This window comes from Triturus cristatus, chromosome 11, assembly GCF_964204655.1.
Source record: "Triturus cristatus chromosome 11, aTriCri1.1, whole genome shotgun sequence".
Lineage (NCBI taxonomy): Eukaryota > Metazoa > Chordata > Amphibia > Caudata > Salamandridae > Triturus > Triturus cristatus.
In genome coordinates, this window is record NC_140594.1 from 20,769,404 (window position 1) to 20,795,656 (window position 26,253).

A 26,253-nucleotide genomic window follows, 5' to 3' on the forward strand; every position below is an offset into this window, starting at 1 on the left:
TCACATTCAAATCTGTCGTACTGACTTTCCAATGCTGTGAAACAGCAGCCAGATGTTGTTTTATGTGTTAAATGCACAGAGGAGAACAAGAAGTGTCTGTGACAAACAGCATAGATATGTTTATTTTTCAGATTCGGAATCATCGCTCGTGCATTCTACTGGGAGCCCTTGCTGGAAGGCGGGATGAGGCATCGGCAGCTGACGGCATGAGATGGGAGACCAGCACTGCTCAGGATGGAGCCAATCCAAAGCCCACCCTATGCTTATTCTAAAGAATGACTACAAAGATGTGATCCGGGCAGCTGAGGTCTCAAGCCAGACCCAAAAAGGGAAGGTTGCTGTACACCGAGGCGCCACTATTATGAAACATTTCGAATAGTCATGCACTAATATTGGGGTCACTTTGTCATTCATGGACACAACACTTTGGGGGTCTTTAAATTATGTGCTTATTAGTGCCGGGGCACAAGTAAAAAAAAAAGTGCTATTTCCAAGCCAATCATTGCAGAAATAGACATAGAAAGAATGGTTGCACATTTACCTCCAGGTTTGCGCACTCATGATAACTAGCTGTGGCAACGCTATTATTGAACTGCGCTATCGCAGCGAAACATCCGAAACTCTGCAAATGACTCCATTAGGGGCGCAGGGCTCATTCCTCCCCAGGGGTAATGCCCGAGGGCTTCGCTGTACATCAGTCCTGAGAGTGTCCCGACTGATGCCCTTAGAGCGTTCTTCGAACTGTTTAAAGAGCAGGGCTTTTCATAGTTGCTCGATGCCACTCAAGCCCAATAACGACTTCCCCAATATCACTCAGGAAGTTCACCCCATAGTTCCCGGTATCTGGGGATTGATAACTGTGGGGAGAGAGGTGGCCATATACATAACAACGGCCACAATTAGGACCCTGAGGGGCGCATTAGGAAATGAGGAATTATTGGGTGAATCTGTATTTTGATTCCCAATGCCTCCCAATATCTCACCCATAGGTCTCCTTGTTTCAGCAGGCCGAGTCACTGAGTGAGCGTTAAGATGTTTTCACCCATAGGCCTCCTTGTTTCAGCAGGCCGAGTCACTGAGTGAGCGTTAAGAGGTTTTCACCCATAGGCCTCCTTGATATCAGCAGGCCGAGTCACTGATTTAGCGTTAAGAGGTTTTCACCCATAGTCTTCCTTGATATCAGCAGGCCGAGTCACTGAGTGAGCGTTAAGAGGTTTTCACCCATAGGCCTCCTTGATATCAGCAGGCCGAGTCACTGATTTAGCGTTAAGAGGTTTTCACCCATAGTCTTCCTTGATATCAGCAGGCCGAGTCACTGAGTGAGGGTTAAGAGGTTTTCACCCATAGGCCTCCTTGTTTAAGCAGTCTGAGTCACTGAGTGAGCGTTAAGATGTTTTCACCCATAGGCCTCCTTGTTTCAGCAGGCCGAGTCACTGATTTAGCGTTAAGAGGTTTTCACCCCCCATCGGGGGGCGTGGCTAGGCGCCCGAGGAGATGGCGGCGTTGGTGTGAGGGCTCCGTTCACACCGGAGATTACGGGCGGTTCGCACGCATGCTGCAAGCCGCGAAGGAGAACCTGATGCGTCGGAAGGGCTCTGGACTGTTTTGAGGCCCTCTTCATTGTTGAAATGCACTTACATTGCATTTTATCAGCTTTTTCTTCGTATTCGCGGCTCGGCAACGGCCGCGACCGCCATTTTGTTTTTTTCCGCGAGTGACTCCTTCAGCAGCTCGTTCATGGTGCACTTGATGAAGCATGCCTTAAGAATCCTCAGCAAACAACTTGCAGTGAATCAGCAGTGATGGGTGATTATTTCCATTAATTGCTTAATATATTGTTTTTTCGGACTTAATTTACTTTCCTCATATCTGGCGGCCATTTTGTGTTCTTTGCCTACGTCTCCTGGCTTTTTTGACAGAACTGCTTGACTGGACTGGCACTTCGTTATAACAAATCTCCCTATTGCTCTTCTTCATACCTTGTTGGTGGTCGTCATCTATTTTTTGAAATTACATTTATGGCCGAAAGCTCCGGCAAAACCCAGAAACGCAACTACATCAAAAACTCTAAGCTTTTTACGGAGTTGGCTAATCTGGAAGCCTCTCAGCTTCCACCCAGCAACGAGATGTCGCTGAATATAGATCTCTCTGCACAGTCCTCAGCTAAGACAACACCTAAACGGTTAAAAAAAGATCCACCTTCGCCTCCCAAGCCCTCTGCGGCCATCTCGATGGAACTAATTCTTGAGGAGATACGGGCCCTGCGCCCCTTCATGGAGGAGACCAACGCTAAGTTGCAGGTTCTCACGGACAACTGGACCCGAATGGATGAGCGAGTGTCAACGGTAGAGCGGAACATCTCTTCTCTTCAGGACTCAGCCACCAAGGTCACAGTTCTACACACGCAAATTTCTACCCTTCAGAAGCAGGTGGAAGAATTAGAAAACCGCAACAGGCGCAACAACCTTCGTCTTTATGGCCTTGCAGAGGGCTGTGAGGGAAACGACCCCATCACTTTTTAAAAATCTTTTCTTCCAAAGATTCTGCATTTACCTGGCGACAACCCTCTCAACATCCAGCGAGCACACAGGTTGGGACGAGCTCCCTCCTCTCTTTCTCCGTCAGTGAAGCCCAGAGGTGTTATAATGTATTTTTTGGAATACACTGACCTACTGAAAGTTCTATCCGCGGCCAGAGCCTCTCCTCGCATCACCTGGTCCGGCTCCAATTTGTTTTTCGCCAGAGCAACTGCAGCCCGCCGTAAGGCCTTCTTGGATATGCGACCTGACCTTCGTTCCATTGGTGCCAGATATGGTCTTTTTCATCCTTGCTTATTTAAAGTCACCCACAATAACAAGACTACGACCTACGAACAGCCTGAGAGACTCCGAAGTTACCTAAACTCTTGCGGACAGGCGGATATGGAACTTTCTGGTCCATCATCTTCCTTTCCACCATGACTTTTCCCTGAATTCTTATATTGATGCTCCAGTTTCTTTTTGCTCGTTTTAGTTTCCTTAATCCTGTTGATTCACTTTGTTTATTCTCTTGTTGAGGGCTTGTTCTTCATAGAAGTATCTCCTATTTGTTCCATATCTCTCGCCCTTATTATCTGTTGCCATTTATTCCTGTCCCCCTTTTTTTTTTCTTCCACAGATCTATGTTATGCGTTCCGTCCCGTGTCTTTGGTTGGACGTTCCCTTGACCCCGAGTGTCCTGCCTTCTCCAGTTGGCCCTACCTCCCTCTCCCCGCATCCACGTGTACCCTTGTCTGTTCCTGTACCTGAATATGCATTTATTCAACGATCCCTTGTGAGTATTCCTCAGTATTATTATATCACGTTTGTTCCTATCTTAGTCTTTTTTACCTTGATCTCCTTTCTCATACTTTCAAATGTATTGGTATTAGCACTCTCCATGCGATCTTTTTCCTTACTTTTCACTCTTTCCTTGCTTATTTTCATTGTTTATTGGCTATCTCGGTCCAGTTTCATTCGTTTTCATTACATTCTTCGATTTTTCAATCCTCTCCCTCACTCACACTTGCTTATCGATTTTTCTGAATTTTATTTTCTGCTTTCTTGGATCTCAGCACCATCTTGTATTTTCTTTTCTACCTTCCTGACTTCTATGTATCTTCTATTCATCTCCCTTCTTTCATCTGTTTCCTCCTTCTTCCACTTTTACTTTCTTTCTCTTTTCCCCTTTCCTCACGAGCTTGTTTCTCACCTATATGCTTTATCCTTTCTTTATCCCTGTTTCTTTGTTCCTTCCTCCCTCTTTCCTCTTTCCTTGTTCCTATTTTTGCACATATGTTTAAATCTTATTTTCTTATCTTGGATTGACGTATTTAGCATTTGTAAGAGTTACAGCTCATGTTCTTTTAGTTACGTTCTTCCCTCAACCTCCCTCCCATTCGTGGCTGTATGGGCTAATTTTGATACTGTTGCCACTTATTCTCTCTTCCTTACTTCTGCTTGCATTGTTGCTTACCTATTTTGGTTCCTTTACTTCAGCATGTCCTTAATGTTTTTTCTTCTTTCTCTGTATCTCTTCTCCTTTTCATGGGTTTTTCTTTCATTGCTTTGCGTTTTCAGCTTTTTTGGAAATAAGCTACTATTATGTCATTGAATATATTGTCTTGGAATGTGAAGGGTATCAATTCTCCTATTAAGCGTCAACGGATTTTAACACATCTAGCTAAATTGAATGTTGATATTGCTTTCCTTCAAGAAACGCATTTAACTGATGTAGAGTCTGTTAAGCTTAAACGTGGATGGGTGGGTGAATTATTCTATTCACAAGGCGATGGCAAACGAAATGGTGTGGCAATCCTATGTCGCAAGTCTCTCCCCTTTCAGATCCTCACCCACGACTCGGATACTTCCGGCCGATGGGTCTACACCAAGTTGTCACTTAGAGGTGTTCCAATTTCTTTGCTCAATGTCTATGGCCCCACCACAGGTGAACCTTCTTTTTGGGCTGATTTTTCCCCACTTTTAACAAAATTTGTCGATCACAATTTTATTTTGGCGGGGGACTGTAATCAGCCTCTTGATCCCTTTGTCGACAGAGTGTCCTTGACCCCCCACACTCCCAATAGACCACACAAGCTGTTTACTCATGCTATTTCGCAACACAAGCTAGTAGACTCCTGGCGCCTTTGCAATCCAAAGCTACGGGAGTACACTTTTTATTCTCCTTGTCACCATTCCCAGTCACGACTTGACTACATCTTTGTCTCACACAACCTCGCCCAATCACTTTTACACTCGGAGATAGGTCCAATACTACTCTCCGATCATGCCCCTGTGCTTACAAGTCTTGACATACTTCCTAAAACTGACGCCCCTAGAAGATGGCGGTTTAACAATTCCCTCCTTGCCGATCCCAAATTTACAACCACTTTTACCTCTTTCTTTGATGAATACTTTTTGATCAACACAGACGATGCCCTCCCTGACCACATTATCTGGGATGCTTTTAAAGCAGCTGCACGTGACTTTATTATTCGCTACGTTGCGGACAAACGCAAGACTGCGCGTAGGGTCACTAAGCAGCTCCTTTCTGACATCAAGAAATTGGAACACACCTACTTTACATCACACTCGGCTGACAGCTTGAAAGCTCTTGTTGCTGCAAAAATGAAATTCAATGAGAAGTCCACAGAGGATGCTTCCTTGTACTTGTTGAAGTCTACTGCTAAATTCTATGGGGGAAGGAATAAAGCAGGGAAGCTTCTAGCTAATTATTTGAAGATCAAACATAACAAGTTAAACATTGAATCTGTATATGACTCCGCTGACAACTTGAAATACACGGATGTTGATATTCTTGCTGAATTCTCACGCTTCTATAAGACCTTATACACATCTGAAACTCAACCCTCCCCCAACTCCCTTGCTGATTTTTTCTCAACCATTCACAAGCCACCCAACTTCCCCATTGATCTTTCCTCTCTAGAGTCTGATGTCACACAGAAGGAATTATTCACTGCACTGCAACATCTCAAACCCAATAAGGCTCCCGGCCCTGACGGTTTTACCGTTGAATTTTACCTTCACTTTTCTAAGTTATTGATTCCACGGCTTCATTCCCTTCTTCATACTTTTATTGATCATGGCGCCTCCTCGGGGACATTCTCAGACGCCCACATTTGTCTCATACCTAAGCCTGGGAAAGATGTAAAATACTGCAAAAATTACAGGCCCATATCCTTAGTCAACATTGACTATAAACTCTTCGCTAAAGCGTTAGCGATCCGATTGGATCACCTTCTCCCCGATCTTCTTGGCGATGAACAATCTGGGTTTGTCAAAGGCCGACATATTACGGACAACACCAGACTTTTATTTAACATCCTATCAAAGTCCTCCCGTTGTCAGCACTCACTTGCAGCGATTGCCCTTGACGCTGAAAAGGCGTTTGATCGGGTCGAGTGGCGTTATCTCTTTCATACCCTTACCTGGTTTGGCTTTGGCCCTAGATTTATTTCCTTAGTTTCCCTGTTATACTCTCATCCCAGGGCTGCTGTTTTTGCGAATGGTCAAATCTCCTCTTATTTTGATTTAGGCCGAGGCGTTCGCCAGGGCTGCCCTTTGTCCCCTTTTCTTTTTAACCTTGCGCTAGAGCCGTTTTTGTCCAAATTGCGCCAAAATCCTGATATTTGTGGTTTTCAGATTGCAGATTCACACATTAAACTTGCTGCTTATGCGGATGATATTTTACTCTTTCTCTCCAATCCTGCAGAATCCGTCCCTGCCTTTCTAAATGAAGTCCGAAACTATTCCTCTATTTCTGGATACAAACTTAACCATGACAAATGTGAGATCCTTCCTCTGACCAAATTTACTTTCAAACAAGATTTTAGTGAATCTCAGTTTACTTGGTGTCCTTCCCACATCAAATACCTGGGTTTATATATCACCCCCTCTGTTTCGGACACGGTTTCTTTGTGTATGTCCAAGTGCGCACAAAAAATTGCCGATCTCACTGCAAGGTGGCATCCCTTATACCTATCCTGGTGGGGCCGTCTTGACACTATTAAAATGATGATTTCCCCCATTATTCTTTATACGCTTTCTAATATTCCTGTCCCCATCCCAATGAAATTCTTTAAAAAGGTCAACTCAACGTTATCTTCATTTTTATGGAACTCTAAAAAACCTAGAATGTCTCTTGCTAGGCTTATTCGCCCCGCCTCTGAAGGTGGTGTCAATTTCCCCGATTTCCCTGCTTATCAGAAGGCCTTTTTGTTACGTCAAGCTTCCCTCTGGTTACAAGATCCCACGTCTCCTTGCCCCCTATGGGTTAAGGTTGAGCGCGCTCTTCTCTCTCCGTTTTCCTTTGCAGAATATATTGCTTTTTCCCGCAAACCTTCAATGCTCCCTTCTTCTATCCATAAATACACCCTTAAGCTTTTATTGTCTGCCACCCCCGGTCCCCCTAAAACGGTTGCTGATTTCCTTGCTTCCACCATTTGGCATAATAAATATCTTTTAATTGGTCGTAAGCCCTTTTATTGGAAATCTTGGAGACGCCGAGGATTAGTCTGGATCTCGCAGCTTTTCTCTGGTTCCACCTTTCTCTCTTTTCCTGATCTTCGTTCCTCCTTTGACTTGCCTTTTTCCTTTCTTTCCAAGTATCTTGTACTCAGGGCTGCGGTATTGGAGGTTTATGAGCGGCTCTCGGTTTCCCCGCTCATTCCTGTTCCGCTTAACCCTATCTCTCAACTTCACTCTATCTTGCGTGCTACTCCCAAAGCATCTCTCATCTATAAACATCTTCATGCGCATAAGCTACTCAGATCTAAGTCCAAGGTTGAATCCCAGTGGGAAATTGACCTCGGAACAAACTGGCCGATATCTCTATGGGACAGAATATGGACAAAAATCCGTAAAACCTCTAGAGCTGCCTCCCTGACACAATCCCTGTTTTTTATTTACAACAGACTACTTCACACGCCTTCTACATTACACAATCGATTTCCCAATACCTCAGACAATTGCTGGTCATGTGGTTCACCTAACGCTACATTGCCTCATATGCTATTTCATTGCAAGCATGTTCGTGAATTTTGGCTACAGGTGTGGGCTCAAGTTAATGTTATCTTTCACACTTGCATTCCCTTCTCTCTTACTCAATTGTTCTTGGGTAGTTTATCCCCTAGTTGGGACAATGTAGACATGTATGTTCGTATTGTTGATTTACTAATTGCCATTGCCTTCCAGCAGATCACTGTTAATTGGAAAGATACATCCAAAATTTCTTTCAAAGCATGGTGGTATAATGTTTGCCATAATCATAGACTCAATAATGCTTTTATTTCTTCTGTTCACTCAGCAACCAAACGTGCAGACTTATGGCATCCTATTACGTTATATTTAGATAATTGTGTTTCTCGTTCCTCTCGACCATCGCCTGATCAACAAGAGGTTCTTAAACCCCCATGATACCCTTCTAAAATTCCACAATTTTTTCATTTGTGTTTACTTTCCTGTTCCTTTTCTGTACCTAATTAATTAGATAGGATTGATGCAATTTTTTCTTTTTTTTTTTACTTCCTTTAATACACCCACGATTGCTATTTTACTATTTTATTGTAAACTCTCTCTTACCAATTCTACTTTGTTGTAAACTCTCTTTGACATATTGTATTCTGTACTCCCCCTCCTTACCCTTCCACCCCCTTCCCTTCCCCCCCTCCTACCCGACATTTTGTATTACATACTCATTTTCCTGTGCCTAATAAAGTTCTTTTAAACTAAAAAAAAAAAAGAGGTTTTCACCCATAGTCTTCCTTGATATCAGCAGGCCGAGTCACTGAGTGAGGGTTAAGAGGTTTTCACCCATAGGCCTCCTTGTTTCAGCAGTCTGAGTCACTGAGTGAGCGTTAAGATGTTTTCACCCATAGGCCTCCTTGTTTCAGCAGGCCGAGTCACTGAGTGAGCGTTAAGAGGTTTTCACCCATAGGCCTCCTTGATATCAGCAGGCCGAGTCACTGATTTAGCGTTAAGAGGTTTTCACCCATAGTCTTCCTTGATATCAGCAGGCCGAGTCACTGAATGAGGGTTAAGAGGTTTTCACCCATAGGCCTCCTTGTTTCAGCAGTCTGAGTCACTGAGTGAGCGTTAAGAGGTTTTTCACCATTGAGTTTCCTTGATTTCAGCAGGCCGAGTCACTGAGTGAGCATTAAGAGGTTTTCACCCATAGGCCTCCTTGTTTCAGCAGGCCGAGACACTGAGTGAGCGTTAAGATGGTTTAACCCATAGGCCTCCTTGTTTCAGCAGGCCGAGTCACTGAGTGAGCGTTAAGAGGTTTTCACCCATAGTCTTCCTTGATATCAGCAAGCCGAGTCACTGAGTGAGCGTTAAGAGGTTTTCACCCATAGGCCTCCTTGATATCAGCAGGCCGAGTCACTGAGTGAGCGTTAAGAGGTTTTCACCCATAGGCTTCCTTGATATCAGCAGGCCGAGTCACTGAGTGAGCGTTCAGAGGTTTTCACCCTTGAGTTTCCTTGATATCAGCAGGCCGAGTCACTGAGTGAGCGTTAAGAGATTGTAAGGACGTTGAAGGGTTCAGGAAAGGGTGTCACTAGGGGCAGGAAGGTGCTTTTAAGGATCAGCGAAGGGTAGCTTAAAGAAAGGAGTAGTAAGGAGTTTTAGGGTTCAGGAAAGGGAAGTGTTAAGAGGTAGTAAGGGATCTTTAAGATGTCATGGATGGTGGATTGTACCAGTACCGGTTAGTAAAGGGTTTTCAGGGCATTAAGGAGTAGTAAGAGTTGTATGGTTCAGGAAAGGGTAGTGGTAGGGAGTAGTAAGGAATCTTTAGGTTAAGAAGTGGGCAGCTGTAATGGGTAATAAGAGTTTTTAAGGTTCAGGGAAGGGTGAGGGGTTGCATGGGGATTTTAGGGATTTGGGAAGGTTTGCTGTAAGGAGTCATGAGGGTTTTTAGGAGCCATGGAAGGGCAGCAATAATCAGTAACAATGAGTATTTAAGGTTTAGGGAAGGAGAGAGTTTAGCAGTAGTAAGGGTTCTTATGGTTCACAAAATGGTAGTATGTATAGGTAGTAAGAGGTATTTAGGGTTCAGGGAGAGGCAGCCTTACAGGGTGGCAAGTTGTCTGTAGGGTTCTGGAATGGTAGTTCTAGGGGCCTAAAGGGGTATTTAAGAAACCGGACAGGATAATTAAAAATTTACAATACATCAAAAAAGTAAATTAATTTAATTTATTAAAATGTTGCATTTGAAGTAAATTAAATATAATGTTAGTAATGTAAGTCTTAAAAATGTAATAATAAATTAAAATTAATAGTTAAATTAACTTTTGAGAGCCTAAGAGCTAAAAAAAAAAAGCCTCTACAGAAGCAAAAGAAACAAAAACAAAATACGCACCCACTTTGAGACCCTAGCTGAAAGCACACTCACACTTCACTGGTGCTCCCCCGCAACCCCCCCTCCCCCCAGTGGATGTGTGGGAGAGAGCTTTGCACAAATGGGGAGTTGCAGAAGAAGAGGCCCTGCGTTAAGAGGAGGTAAAACAGCTGTGCGAAATACCTCTCTCCCCCAGTGGGCCACCCTACTTACACACTTCCGGCAGGAGATGGGAAGCGTCGATCTACCCCTGTGAATGCACCATGCGCCCCCCACATACAGTATAATCACTACCCCAGTCAGGGATACTCACATTAACATTCACCCACAGTACTCGTTCGCCCACTCTCACACAACTAACACCCCATATGCCAATGCGACCTCCCTCATGAGGCCCACATCGCTCTCCACAACTCACCACCGTTACCGAGCCCCCGCCCCTCCCCCATACCTCCATTCACCCCAGTCACGCTGTAATGAGGCCCTGCGGAAGGTTAAACGCAGCCTGAACCAAGGACGGTCCGGAGCTCTGTCCCTATCTGCGCCCGGCGCTGAGGTCTGGGATGAGACATCCAGGCGCAACCACACCGCTCCTCCTGCTGGCGCTGCCGTCTCTTGCTGTAAAACGGAATGTATCAATGGTGTTTATGTTGTGAAACCAATAAAAAATATTTTTTTTAAAAGCCCCTACAGACCATAAATTTTAAATCTAGGAACTGGAAAATAAAACACCGTTCTCACAAGGAATGCCATGTTCAGGTATCTTGGAAGGTGATGGAAAGGGGAGGCGGCAGGGACTGCAATACAGGACACGTTGCAAGTGCACCTGCCTGCTCCTCCCGTGTGGGCTGCTTTGAGAGAAGAACAAACGCCATCATTATCTAATCAACTCAAACCTTTTAGAACCACGACCCAATAAAAGCTTGTGACCCATCTAGCATCAATGGGCATGAGGCGGGCGAGGTTTAAATATAAGTAAAGATGGTGTGGTAAGTAAGGCTTGGTGAGGTAAGTAAGGCATGGTGTGGCAAGTAAGTCATGGTGTGGTAAGTAAGGACGGTGTGGTAAGTAAGGCATGGTGTGGTAAGTAAGGATGGTGTGGTAAGTAAGGATGGTGTGGTAAGTAAGGCATGGTGTGGTAAGTAAGGCATGGTGTGGTAAATCATGGTGTGGTAAGGAAGGCATGGTGTGGTAAGTAAGGCATGGTGTGGTAAAGCATGGTGTGGTAAGTAAGGCATGGTGTGGTAAATAAGGATGGTGTGGTAAGTAAGGCATGGTGTGGTACGGCATGGTGTGGTAAGTAAGGCATGGTGTGGTAAGGCATGGTGTGGTAAGTAAGGATGGTGTGGTAAGTAAGGCATGGTGTGGTAATTAAGTCATGGTGTGGTAAGTAAGGATGGTGTGGTAAGTAAGGATGGTGTGGCAAGTAAGGCATGGTGTAGTAAGTAAGGATGGTGTGGTAAGTAAGGATGGTGTGGTAAGTAAGGCATGGTGTGGTAAGTAAGGCATGGTGTGGTAAGTCATGGTGTGGTAAGGAAGGCATGGTGTGGTAAGTAAGGCATGGTGTGGTAAGGCATGGTGTGGTAAGTAAGGCATGGTGTGGTACGGCATGGTGTGGTAAGTAAGGCATGGTGTGGTAAGGCATGGTGTGGTAAGTAAGGATGGTGTGGTAAGTAAGGCATGGTGTGGTAAGTAAGGACGGTGTGGTAAGTAAGGCATGGTGTGGTAAGTCATGGTGTGGTAAGGAAGGCATGGTGTGGTAAGTAAGTCATGGTGTGGTAAGTCATGGTGTGGTAAGTAAGGATGGTGTGGTAAGTAAGGATGGTGTGGTAAGTAAGGCATGGTGTGGAAAGTAAGGATGGTGTGGTAAGTAAGGCATGGTGGGGTCGCGCATTGTCATTTACAGACCGCACAACTTCCAATGGAATGGCCTCTTAATTTGGACGGACGCAGCTTCACTGAAAAAACTATACAGCACACGAATGATAAGGTGTGGAGATCGGGATTCAGTGACTATCGATCATTTGTGCAAAACCAAATAGTGTTTTGAGTCTATTCAAATCTCTGCGTCAATCACACATCTGAATTACTAAAAAGAGCTTCATTTTGCTTTCCTAACTGGTGGATGTGTACAGTTAGTTTACAGGTATTACATTTTGTTGTGTGTTATGAAACAATAAACTCCTACAGCCTTTTCTTTCACACTTCATCTACCCCAACAAGTTGTTACATAATTCACTTTACTTTTCTTCCTCTGACTGTAAACTCGGAGAAGCTTTTAAACTCCAGTCCCCAGGTTAAAAATAAAGGAACAGCAGACATCGCCTGACATTGGCCCTCTGTCTTTGAAGTACAGAAACTGTGACAAGTGAAATACAGAATTTAATGGCATCGTTAATTATTGCGGGTACTTTTGCGACCCACCAACGATTGTCTCACAGCCTATAGTTTGGGAAACACTGATCTAGGAGACATGTGGCGTTGGTGTGGCCTGTGTTTGATCTAAAGGTCAAGGTCTGTTGTAACACAAGAGTTAGATTTTATAAAGAGCTCTGGGCCGCACACCTTGATAAACAAACATTACCGCTCTTGGAGGAATAGCACTTTTTCTGTGGAGTCACACAACTTCTACCCATTCAAAACATGTACTTCTGTCCACCAGCATGGAGGCGGAGCCAAGCCCCATCCCTGTAGTACTCCTGAAAGCCCATTTTAGGTTCATTCCATAAGGTACGGTGACAGCTGCGCTATCAAGCCAGACCTAAAGATGGCCAGAAAGGTAACCTTTACTAGTTCACAAGGACCATCCAGAAGAAAAACGGAAATGTGTGCCAGAAGATTTGCTCCTGTGACTTCCATCTTTAAAGGGCTTCATGCACAGCAGCCTTCTGGGATCAGCCCTTTCACTCAGCACAGACCTGATCCCTCATTGACCCATATGGAGGGATCTCAGGCCAAGCGAAGCCGCTAACTGGCTTATCTCCCACAGCAAGGGCCAGGCGAGAAAGAGATTATAGGGGGTGAGAGTCGAGCTTCTGCACAGTCTTGGAGAGAAGAGCAGAGCACCTGGCTGCTTGGAGCAGGAGCTTGGGGGGCTACAGGGGCCAGCACCCACCTCACCAGCCCCCCCACAAGCAATGTAGTCCACTCCATGGCAGAGCTTGTCAAGCATTCCGTGTCTTCGTCCCAGCCCATACGTGATATTTTATTTTCATGCAACTCTCATGGTCTGTGCAACGTTCCAGTGTAGAGCTCCCAACAAAACAAACCGTTTCTATGAGCGTAACACGGAACCGTTCACAAACCTGGCAGTGGTAGAGCCATCCATGGTATATAATGAGGGTGAAGTGCACAGCTCAGGTTCCATACATAAGTAGGTGTCCATAGGAAGGTTGCATAGTCACATTGGATGCATAGGGGTCAAATTAATCAAAGGTAGAGGTGCTTTGGCTGGGCACTAGTGGTTCCATGATGTATGTCAGACTCTGTGTTTACAGAGTCTATCATACATCTTACATGTAAGTCCTAATACGAAATGTATGTAACACTCTGAACCACATAATATAGCATACGCCCTACTCCCAAACACGAGGTAAAGAACCAAGAGCCATACTAGACAAAGATTGGACAATGAACTCTCTAGCCAAGAAGATAGTGGATACCTGTTTTGGCCCGCTCGGATCCCTGAGAAAGACGCTGAGATGGCTGCCACTGGAGTGTCATAGAACGGTTGTTCCGGGATTGATACTTTCACGCCTTGATGACAGCAACTCCCTATACCTAGGCAGTCCAGCCTATGTCATAAAGAGATTACAGGTAATACAAAATATGGCCCTTGGAGATCCTCAAGAAGAACTCAGCACAACAGGCTCTCGGACAACTGCATTGGTTACCCATCAAGAGACGCATAGAATCCAAGGCCTTATGCATCGCACATAAGCTGAGACATGCATCGACGCCGCCTGCCCTACCACAGTTTATCACTTCCCATAGAGCCACAAGAGGACTAAGATTAAATAATCTATCTCTTTAGCAGTTCCAAAAATAAGGAGAGCGAGAGGGGGAGGCAGGACATCTGTCTTCCTCACTGCCAAGTTATGGAACTCCCTTCCTGTACCGCTTACAGCCAAGAACAACTTGTCAAGCTTTAGGAAACTTCCACTAAAGGAATGAACGAGCCCCAACGTTACTAGCCCAACCTCTTGTGGGGGCCTTTCACCTTATAATGTAGGTGTTCCTTCACAGAGGAAAAACTCTAGCTACTCTGTGCATCCAATACTATGGACCCACAAAATTGTGAGAGAAAATTTACAGAATGGCCTCACACAACATTCAGGTGTCAGGCTTCGTCATAACCATCCCACGTTCACCAAAGAATTCTCTAATGGCAAACGAGCCCATATTAGGGCTGTAGGTCAAGCATTAGCAGGAAAATAAGCAGAAAAGAAGAAAAGGGCGTCCAATCAAAATCCCTACCACCATCTGGTTCAATTTAAACTTGTAGTCCTTGGTGGAGGAGGGATGGTTAAAAAGCAAAAGGAGTGGTACAATGATAGCCCTGCTACGGTGCTAATTGTCCAGTTATAAACAATCAGGTCTATTTTATCAATCAGGTCGACATGTTTCAGCCCCCAACTGGCCCCAACAGGGGCCAGGGCTTTCTTCAGGACCAAATTGAACCCTATATGCCCCTACAGTGCTTCCCTATTACATGCCTGCTAATTACATGCATACGTACAGTACCTGGTTGACCCTTGTTCCAATCCGGATCCTTCTGTGCCAAGAGGAAACTATCTAGAACACACCAGGATGGATGGTGAAGTGAATACTGTTGTGTTTTAACCCCTGACCTCTGCCTGGGAGGGGTAGTGCCCTGGATCAGCACTCTCGTAGCCTGGGGAGCCCAGGGGAGGCCTCGCGCGCTGGCAGCGTAAAAAGGGACCACACACACAGTTGGGCGCGAACTGCCGCTCGTCCGCCCGTTTATTATTTATCACCGCGCTCACGTCCTCGACGTGAGCGCAACCTGCGCTAGAGCGCTAACTGTAACATCCCTTCTCAACTCAGTCCTTGACAACAGTTCTGTTATTACTTCGCTGCGTCACTTACTTGGCACGCAAAGTCTCTCAGCCGACTGCTGGGCCTGGGGTTCTCCCTCAGCTCATACCTGGTGGCCCTTCGGGCGCCTGGGGCCGAGGTTTCCGGTGTTACTTCTTGCCTTGGTCCACCTCCGGTGCCATCGGCGCCACCTGGCTCAGAGTCTGTGTTGCTCCGTGGGTCGGAGCGGGATGTGTCCCCTGAGTCGTCTCCCAAGTCGTGGTCCATGTCGAGATCTGCTGTCACGGGGTTATCTGCGGGCCTCCTCACCACCTTGAACCACGATATGTTCCGGGTGACCAGGTCTCTCCCTCGACGCGCTGTCACCATGGTCCCTCGGCGGTCCACCACTCTCCAGTATCCTTTTTCATACCGGGTTTTAAACTTTCCTCCTGGCCGGCGCTCTTTGAGGACCACTGTGTCACCTTCTTGAACTTCTCGGGTTACGGCCCTCCGAGCCTCTCTGACTCTGTCGTTTTGCCTTTGGCGCCTTCGGAACGCTTCTTCCTCGCTGAAGGGCGGTGCTACCCAGCCTGGGGCTACTGGTAGCCCATCCCTGCGAGCTCCTTGGAACATCAGTGCCCAGGGGGCTTGTCGGGTGGAGCAGTGGGGAGTGCTGCGGTATTCCCCTAGGAATCGCTGTAGTTCTTTCTCTGGGTCTAGTTGTTCGGACACAGCGATGCGTAGTACCTTATTGATGGTGCGCATAAACCGCTCCACCTCCCCATTGGCTTGGGGCCATTGCGGGGTGATGCGCCTGTGTCTGACGCCGTGTGTCCTCAAGAGCTCTTCGAACTCGTGCCCTTGGAACGGGGGTCCATTGTCACTCCGCAGTTCCTCGGGGTACCCGAACATCCCAAATACCTTCTCCAGGGCAGGTTTCACATGTACAAACGCGGTGGACGGTAGGGCTTCAGCAATGGGGTACTTCGAATAGCTGTCCATGATGACGAGGGTGACTCGCCCGTCGGGTAGGCTCCCAAAGTCCACGCTGATCTTCTCCCAGAGGGCGTGCCCGTGCTCTTCAGTTATGATGGGTGCCGGTGGTTGGGGTTCCCCTGTTAGCTGGCATGACTGGCAGCTGCGGACGGTGTCGGAGACGTAGTCGTCCATACCCGGGAACCAGACTTTCTCCCTCATCCGGGCCTTCATCTTCTCTGTACCTTAGTGCCCCTTGTGTGCTAACTGGGTCGCTCTTGTCCGAAGTGCTCCTGGAATGACGATTCAGGAACCTCTTAGAAGGAGTCCCCCTCTGGTCACGCTCAGCTCGTGTCGTACCCTCCACATGTGTTGAAGATCCTCATGGTCTCCACTGGCCCACGAGTTTGCCGTTTGTAGAAACGATTGCCAGTTTCCCTCGAGGATGGTATTCTTGACCTTGAATATCACGGGGTCTTGGTCGGCTACTTCTTGGAGTTCTCCAAGCGTAATGGCCCTGGGGCACGTCAAGGCCGCCACCATGTCGAGGTGTTCCTCGGCGTCGTCCTCAGTGTCCCTGTGCTCGGGTGCACCGTCGTGTTCTGGGTGGCGGGACAGAAAGTCTGCCGGGTTCTTGGCCCCTGGCCGGTACACTACATTCATGTGATATTGTTGAAGACCGATGGCCCACCGCTCTATGCGTGGGGGCGGGTGTGGAGCTGTTCCCCGGAACAACGGTACCAGCGGCTGATGGTCCGTCACCACTGTGAATGGGTGCCCGCACACGTAAAGATGGAAATGGCGGCAGCCCCACCGGATCGCCAGTGCTTCCCGCTCGATCTGGGAGTATCGCTTCTCCGTGTCGGTGAGGGGCTTGCTAGCGTACGCCAGAGTTGACCACTGTCTGGGTTCCTGTTCTTGTGTTAGGACTGCCCCTAGCCCTACGGGGCTGGCATCCACTAGGATTTCGGTTTTCTTGGTCGGGTCAAAGTAGACCAGTGTTGTCTGGTCTAGAAGCGCTTCTTTGATCGCCTCGAAGGCTCGCTCTTCGGCGTCCGTCCACTGCCACGCCACGTCGGTCTTGGTGAGGCGTCGCAGGGGCTCAGCTAGGGTGGCCAGATTCGGGACGAACCTTCGGCAGTATGTGGCCATCCCTAGGAAACTGCGTACCTCCGCCACTGACGCGGGGGCCGCGGCTGTTTTGATGGCTAGCGACTTTCGAGGGTCTACTTGGATGCCCTCCTTGGTAAAAACGTAGCCGAAGAACTCGATCTTCTGCTGGAACAGCTGGCACTTCTCCCGGTGTAGGGTGACTCCGTGCTCTTGGAGGCGCGTGAGGGTGGCCCGGACGTGTCGGTAGTGCTCCTCGACTGTCTTGGAGTAGATGAGGATGTCATCACTCACGTTCAGGATGCCAGGCAGTCCGACCAGGATGTCTCTGATTGTGTTCTGAAAGATTTCGGCTGCCGGTGAAATCTCGAAATTAAGGCGCTTGTATCGCCGTAGTCCCAAATGCGTGCTGAAGGTGGTAATGTACCGGCTCTCCTTGGCTAGGGTGAGTTGGTGGTACCCCGCATTTAAGTCCAGTTTCGAGAACCATCGGGCACCGTTCAGGTCGGAGACAATGTCATCCATGGTCGGCGTGATGTGCCTCTCCCTTGTGATGGCCTTGTTTGGGAGGCGCATGTCGATGCATAGCCGGATCTTCCCAGGTTGTCGTGGTTTCTCGGCTATTACCATTGGCGACACCCAGGGTGTGGGTCCCGTGACCTTTTCTATAACGCCTTGTTCCTCCAGCCATCGGAGTTCCTCCTCTACTAATGGGCGTAGGTGGAACGGGATGCGCCTGTGCCGGAGGGCTGTTGGTTGCACAGCGGTGTCTATATGAAGTCGTACTGGTGGCCTCTTGATCTTTCCTAGGCCTGAGAATAGGCCCTGAAATTCTCCCAGTAAGTCGTCGACTTGTCGGTCCTGGACCACTCTGAGGAATGAGATCAGTCCTAGATCTTCGGCCGCATGGCCGCTGAGAAGTGTGCCTACTTCCTGATTGATGACATGAATGTCGATGACAATTTCCGCCTTCTCTGACTGCACTGCGACCCTCATCTTGCCCTTCAGCGGAAGCGGCGTGTCGCTTCCGTAAGCGAAGATCTTGGCCTTCGACGGGCAGAGTTCCGGCCGTGGTCTGAGGCGATTGTATTGTTGCACCCCCATAACTGTCACTGACGCGCCGGTGTATATCACAGCGTTCACCTCTGATCCGGCAATCAATATGTCGCAGCGCGGTTGAGGTCGCCGGGTGCTTTTGAGGGCTCTGGTAAACGATACGAGGTATGTTTCTCCCTCATCGTCGGACTCAGTGTCCGATTCTGGGTACTCCCTGACAGGTTCTCTCTTGGGCCATGGCTGCGACGATAAGGATGTGTGTGATAGTTGCTGTACTAGCTTCCTCATCGGCTTGTCCCGCTTGTGGCTACCCCGTTGCATCTTCCTGCGGCAGACGGACGCAAAGTGGTTGTCGATGCCACTGGTGGTGCATGTTTTCCCACGGGCTGGGCACGCCTTGAGGGGGTGTTCGTCGTATCCGCAGTATCCGCATGACCTGGCTGGATCGGGGGCCCGCCGGTCGTGGGGCTTGGGTGGTCGTTCTTTCTTCCGGACTGCATCTGCTTTCTCCACTTTGACCTCCACCGTGCTGGCAGCTCCTTTCACAAGGGCCAGATCCATTTCCTCTGCACGTGCTGCCGACAGGTCGTGAGTCCGAGCCAGGACGAGGATGTCGTTCATCGTGATGTTCGGTTTGCGAAGTATCATGCCTCGTAGCGTCTTACTCCTGATCTCCAAGATCAGCTGCGCTCTGATTTCCTCTTTGGCTGGTCGCCGACCAGGTGCATGTCCGCAAGGACCCTCAGCCTTGCGTGGAACGCGCCAACCGACTCTCCCTCGCGCTGTTTGCTTGGCGAAGCTTGAAGTGTTCGTAATCAGGGTTGACCTGGGGGTCAAAGTGTGCGTTCAAGGCCGCAACCGCTGCTGCATAGTCCGTCGGGGGACCCGTGTCAGGCAGGTGCTTGAACAGGAGGTAGATCTCTTCTCCCGCGTTGTGGAGTAGTAGAGAGCGTTTCACCGTTCCATCCGTCTCTCTGGACCCAATGAAGTAGTTTTCCAGCCTCCCCAACCATGTCTGCCACCTCGGCGCGGCGGTCGTGGGGTCTGCGGCTTCACTAAATGGAGGTAGCACTCTGGACGCGGGGTGATGGGGAAGTGTCCCTGCAGGGCCGGGCATCTCATCATCACCCATCGTGGCGTCAAAATCCCTGGTATGGACCAGGCGTCGTCGTCCACTCACTTGGTGAGTCGGTCGCTGCACGTGGGCAGGTTCAGCGCACTGCGCCGTCAGGCGAGACCTCTGTTGCTGTTCTGCCTAGCAGCAGGTGTTTCAGGGGGTTCAGAGGTCACCCCTCGTCGCCAGTGTTGTGTTTTAACCCCTGACCTCTGCCTGGGAGGGGTAGTGCCCTGGATCAGCACTCTCGTAGCCTGGGGAGCCCAGGGGAGGCCTCGCGCGCTGGCAGCGTAAAAAGGGACCACACACACAGTTTGCTAGTTGGGCGCGAACTGCCGCTCGTCCGCCCGTTTATTATTTATCACCGCGCTCACGTCCTCGACGTGAGCGCAACCTGCGCGCGTTCAACAGCGCTCTAGCGGAAACGCTAGAGCGCTAACTGTAACAAATACGATAAACATAGATACCCACACAACATCGGAAATGAAAAAGTATTTTCGGAATAGTCAGAGTGTGTTTGTTTAAAAAAAGTATTCTGTGCGAACTGCTTGCATGCCAAAATGCAGTCATCCATGTACGAGTATTGTGGGTAATACACACGTTCAAACACACCCGTGCTCATGCACGCTCAACTTCTAAAACATATAATGTCTGCGTTGTGCCTTAGTTAAGCCCTGTAATTTGCACACCATTACAGTTTTACCTTTATGACCTTCTACTTCTCAAGGGAATATATGTACACACACCCACTCACACCGGGATCTTACTCTGTATAGCTAAATCATGTGCCTCATGGAGGGGTGGAGGAGGGAGTCCTGTAGTCACACCCTGAAAAAGTTTACACATGTTAAATGAATCAAAGTTCATGAGGAGCAATGATAAAGCACAGCGCACTTATGCACAATTAGAGAGGAGCGCGTGTCACATATACGACTTACTTCGTCCAGGATCTCCCTCGCCAGATCACCTGCAGGGTATCCCTATCCTCCTCCCTATGCTGCCGTCTCGTGAATGCGATGCAAGCCTTGGGTTCTGATCAATGACATCATCGATTGAGGACTGGTTGAGGATCATGGGAAACATGGTCCCAAGAATCACAGATCACAACTGAGGGGGATATTCACAAGAACGTGTGATAACTACCGCAAGAGTAGCGTAACGCAACTTCCAATATCGCAGCCCATCACGGGAAAAAAAACCTTTGTCAACGTGGAATTCACAACAAGGCGGCACCATGCGATTCTCCGCCGACACCACGGACAATGTCCGCGATACAACCACCACGAAGGAGATAAAAACACAAACCACAACACCAAAAAACACGCGATGGGCCAAAGCGCGATGAGAAAATCAGCAATAAGCAGCGCCAGGCCTGCAACACACATCTGTCAGGCTGAAAAAATCACCATAAAAGTAGAAAAAACACCCACACCCAAACTGACCTACACCCAAGCACAATGGAAGCAGCCGGAGCAGGCGCAGAGGACGAGCGCAACCCCACAAGCACCCCGGACGACCAGTTCGGGATATCAGGGACAGGGAAGGGCAAGGACAAGAAAACGAGCAAGACGAAGTTCAGTCTGCAGACGAAGAGGATCATAGTCATGGAGGTGATGGAACACCACCAACAACTCTTCGTCAACTCCAACGTGTCATTGGGCACCAAAACTGCAATATGGCGGGACATCGTCGACAAGGTGAATGCCATCGGAGAGTACTAGCGGACAATGGACGAGGTCAAGAGGCGATGGAATGACATCAAGCGGAAGACCAAGGAGAAACTCTCCGCCAACCAGAAGGCAGCAATGCAGACTGGATGTGGGGGTCTAGCGCCACAGCTCGTGCTGGATGACATGAAGGAGCTGGTGTCGACAGTCATCAGTGTGGATACTTCTGGCCGGAGTCGGGGGACCAGACACTGCTCAACAGGACACAACACAACTGCAACAGGGTGAGTGACCACCAAGTACTAAGGGGACCGGTGGCGATGGCCACGATGACACACATGCACAATCAAGCAGGGCACAGTACACACCCACAATGACCCTGGGACCTCACCCAGACCCACAGACTGTCACATTGTACAATGCCATGCTGTCTGAAAGTCAACCTGTACCATGCGGCTATATACATGTGGACACATAATACATAATACACCATCTCCCCTTCACATCGCAGGGGCATCGTCAACACCTCCTGCAGAGCAGTCCCAGCCACTCTTCACTGATGACCAGGAGGACAACACCAGCATCGACGCACAAGCCCTCCTAGACATCATTGACCTCATCCGCGACTCACCTCCAGGATCAGGGCAGCCCAGCTACATCGAGGAGACCCCACCCACCATCCAAACCACCCAGCAGGAGGCACCCACAGCCCAAAACCCTCCCAAGTCCCCCAGGAACAACAAATGGCCTTCTAACGCCGTGTGCTGGAGGCCCAGAGGGAGATGGCTGAGCAGGTGCGGGTGGGGTTTGAACTCATGGCTGCCAAACTGGACGCCGTCCTTAGGTGTCTATGTCCGCCCCATGGTCTCCAACAAGCCCTGACTGACATTGCTGGAGTCATGAAGTGGAGAGTAGAACAGCTGTCCGCTCCGAGTGGCTCCAGTGATACCAGCCGTGAGCTGGCACACATGTGGAGACTCATGGAGGACATGGTGGGTATGGAGGCGGAAAGGATGGAAGCCACCGCTGCACATCATCGGAAGGTAGCTGGGATTTATCATGCCCTGCAGACCTCCATCATGGCATTGCTGCCACAAGGCGTGGCGCTGATGAATGCTGCTGCCCCCACACCATCCGCATCCCCGCCCCATGGTGTGTCAGTGCCTCACAGTGCGGCAGACGTCTCCACCCAGGCCCCTGATGTGTCAGTGGCACACAGTGCCGCAGCCGGGACTGCAACACCCACAGGGGGGGCAAGGCACACATCCGGGGACGAGGATGTGGATGGGTTTGTGATCAGGAGGCACTAGCATTAATTTCCGCCACCTGGCCTGTTTCTGCTTGGTGCCGCACATGGCCTAATGACCTTCCACTGACCCCCGATACACTCCGATGCACTCACCTTAGACAGCGACATGGACTGCCACATCCTGTTCGACGAACAATGACACGGCGGACAGACTGCGGACTGTACCCTTCCTCTTTCGCAGTACATGTCATCACCGGATGGACTCTGGCTGGCCCTCCACGAGTCCATATTGTGTAGTGTGCTCGGCATTACCCTGTACCGCTCCAGCTGTATAACTGCACTGGATGTGCAAATAAACACCCAGTGACGCACTGCTGTGTCATGTCTTACATCATTCAGGTATGGATGTGTGGATGAATGTGGGGACAGTGCCTTCCCTTGCGTCAATGATGCTCATCCTGTAGGATGCTAGTCAGAGGGTGCGACATTGCATTTTGTATTACCTGGTCCCGTGAACACTACAACAGGGACACACGCATCAGTCACTTCCTTGTCCGGACATGGACTGGACCACGGCCAGAGCCCACGAGTCATTGTTGCAGGCCCTGCGCAGGTCCGGCGTACGGCAGGCCAGACCACTCTGCTTACGCTCCGAGGGGGGGCCATCATTGCTGCCCGTCGCAGGTATACTCGCTGGTGGTGTGCAGGTCACTGGTCTATTCATCAGTATGCACACACACCACACCCATCCGGCACAGGCGTCACTGGCCATGTGACTCCGCCAACATAAGGGGCTGACGACATCACATTCCCCTCTTCCGGTGGTGACTGGTTGACGGACGCTCCACGCTTCCCATTCATAAAGGGCCCATGAGTTGTTGTGCACAGGGTTGGTGGCATCTGAGGCCTGGCGCACGACACGGGCCTACTGCCATGTGGCGCTGACTGGGCTTGCCCAGGGTTAGTGGCACCCGAGGCCTTGCGGCTGGCACGGGCCTGCCACCACGTGGCGCTGACTGGGGTTGCACAGGGTTAGTGGCACTCGGAGCATTGCGGCCGGCACATGCACCCTGCCACGGGATGGTGACTTTGGGTGCACTGAGTCAGTGGCACCTTAAGCTGCTGAGCGGGTGTGCAGTCTGCGATGATGCCCCGTCCTGGCGGTCCGGACAGCTCAGGTTTTGTGTGCCCTGCTGGACCGCAGTATAGCCAGAGCAAGCGGGCAGCGCGGGCCTACCGCCACGTGGCGTCGCTTCAGGGATCCCAGAGTTAGTAGCACCCATTGGGCTGAACGGGTGTGCAGACTGTGATGGTGCCGGGTGCACTGGTATGTCCTCTGGCATGGAGTAATCAGGACCCAGCACCAGACGTGAGACCTGTTGGCCTGCGGAGCATTGCTTCATGGTGTGGAGGGTGCCATGTCCGCGGGCCCCGAGCTTGTGGTTTGCAGCGGCATGTGGTGGGACCTCCCATCTACGCGCCGGTGGCGGAAGGTGAACAGTGAGGCTTGGATGTGCATGGGCAGGCATGCTCCGATGGGTGGCGGGAGGGGTTGGGGTGCCTCTGCCTGGGTGTGCATGGGCGGGCAGGCGATGTTGTCTTGTGCAGGTGTGTGTACTGTGCCAATTATGTATCTGGACTCTGTTTCAGCTGGCGGCTCTGACTCAGTTGTGTGACCTGGTGAACTGCGAGACATACCTGCACGTGGTTGGAGACACACCGGTGGCAGCCGGTGAGCAGTGTGGCCTGGGTGCGCAGGCGCGTCACTGTCTCTTTCTCCCCCTCTCTTCTTCTCTCTCTCCCCCTTGCTTCTTCTCTTTCTCCCCCTCTCTTCTTCTCTCTCCCCCTTGCTTCTTCACTCTCCCCCCCTCTCTTCTTCTCTCTCTCTCCCCCTCTCTTCTCTCTCTCTCCCTCCCTCTCTTCTTCTCTCTCTCTCCCTCTCTTCTTCTCTCTCTCCCCCTCTCTTCTTCTCTCTCTCTCTCACCCTGTCTCTCCCCTTCGCTCTCTCTCTGACCTTTGATGTGCGGAGGACACACCTTCTCATCATGTTTTTGTCTTGCAGGCTGGGACCTACGGATTGTCCCGAGGGATGCGGTCATGTGTCTTCATTTCAATTCAGGGGAGAAGAGTTGGCCCAACAGCTAGGGCGCCAACCTCAAATCTGGGGAACTGGGTTCGAGTCTCTGCAAGGACACTGAACATCCTGTGATTCTGGACAAATCACTTAATCTCCCCGTGCCTAACAAAAATGAATGTGACCTCATGTAATGCAACTGATGCTATGGAAAGCACTCTGATACCCGATTCGGGTCAAGTTCGCGCTATATAAAACTCTGTTAAATAAAAAAGACATGACTCTTGGTACAGGAGAACACTGCTGCTCAGGGCTATCTGCAGGGGTATTTCCAGCCTGTCATGTCCAGGGCATAAGTCCTAAAAAAGAAGTGGGGGGACTGTTGGTCTTGAAGAAAGCCTCGTAAATTGGTAAACGTAGGCAGAAACATGTAGACCTCGATTTCGTTCACTTTAAACACTGCGTGGACGACACGGGCCAATTCATACCTCATAGGACATCCTTCTTGTTTTTAATCTTGCCTTATTACTCCATTATAAAGGTTTAAGGACTAATAAAGGCAATTTTATCTCACCACTTTTCACTTTACACCAATACCCGCTGCGCTGTAATCAGGCATTGTTGCACGCGCGAGAGGCATTCGGCCGCTCGGGTGGGGACCATATGACGAAGCATGTCACCAACTAGGTTGGTGAGTGAGGGTCCTTTTAAAAGAATACTTTTTCCTTTGTTCGCTTTCATTCGAAAGATTAGCTCTTACCTTGTTTAGAATAACTCCTTCCTTTGTTGTTACTAGTATGCAAGTGACATCATCAAAGAAACATTCAGAACGTAACCTTCCATTGAGAAAAAGAGCACTGCAGACCAACCCCGTGAGGACGCCACTCTAAAGCAGATTCACCAAAGAAGCATCAAGAACTTCACTCCCCCCAGTAGTGAGCCCTGCAAACCAACCTTGGGAGGTCTCTACTCTAGAGCACCCAAGCTCACCAAGGAAATACAAAACCTCACCTCCCCCCAGGAGAAAGCCCTGCAAACCAACCTTGGGAGGTCTCTTCTCCAGAGCACCCAGACTGAGCAAGGAAACATCTAGAACTCCACCTCCCCCTGCGAGAACACTGCTCAACCAAACCTTGGAAGGCTCTACCCTAAAGCACCCAGACTCACCAAGAAAACATCCAGGACATCAACTTACCCTGAGAGATAGACCACTACAGATCAACCATGGGAGGGCTCTACTGTAAAGCAGGCTCACCAAAGAAATATCCAGAACTTCCTCCTCCTCCAAAACAATGCCCTACAGACCAACCCTGGGAGGACTCTACTCTAGAGCATCCAGACTCACCCCTGGAAGAGAGCCCTGTAAACCAACACTGGGAGGTCTCTGGTCGAAAGCACCCAGACTCACCAAGGAAACATCCAGAACTTCACCTCCCCCCAGGAAAGAGCCCTGCAAACCAACCGTGGGAGGTCTCTAATCTAGAGCACTGAGACTCACCAAGGAAACATCCAAAACGTCAACTTCCCTTGAGAGAGAGTCCAGCAGACCAACCCTGTGAGGGCTCTACTCTAAAACACCCTGACTCACCAAGGAAACATACAGAACTTCACCTCCCCCCAGGAAAGAGCCCTGCAAACCAACCGTGGGAGGTCTCTAATCTAGAGCACTGAGACTCACCAAGGAAACATCCAAAACGTCAACTTCCCTTGAGAGAGAGTCCAGCAGACCAACCCTGTGAGGGCTCTACTCTAAAACACCCTGACTCACCAAGGAAACATACAGAACTTCAACTTCCCCTGAGAGGAAGAGCCCTGCAGGTCAAAGCTGGGAGGTCTCTACTATGGAGTACCCAGACGCACCAAAGAAACATCCAGAACTTCACCTCCCCAACCCCAAGAGAAAGCCCTGCAGAGCAACCTTTGGAGTCTCTACTCTAAAGCACCCAGATTCACCAATGAAACATCCAGAACTTCACCTCCCCAAGAGAGAGCCCTGCAAGCCAACCCTGGGAGTCTCTACTCTAGAGCACCCAGACTCAACAAGGAAACATCCAGAACTTCGATGTCCCCTGAGAGGGAACCCTACAGAACCACC

The 26,253-nt window shown here is 49.4% G+C and overlaps 1 long non-coding RNA gene across 1 annotated transcript; it reads left to right on the plus strand.

Annotated features, from left to right (window-relative positions):
- Positions 1–2,509: 2,509 nt before the first annotated feature.
- On the plus strand, positions 2,510–24,474 carry LOC146783169 (uncharacterized). Its single transcript, XR_014970556.1, has 3 exons — positions 2,510–3,312; positions 23,735–23,816; positions 24,147–24,474. It is a non-coding gene; the product is annotated as an uncharacterized LOC146783169 (long non-coding RNA).
- Positions 24,475–26,253: the final 1,779 nt, after the last annotated feature.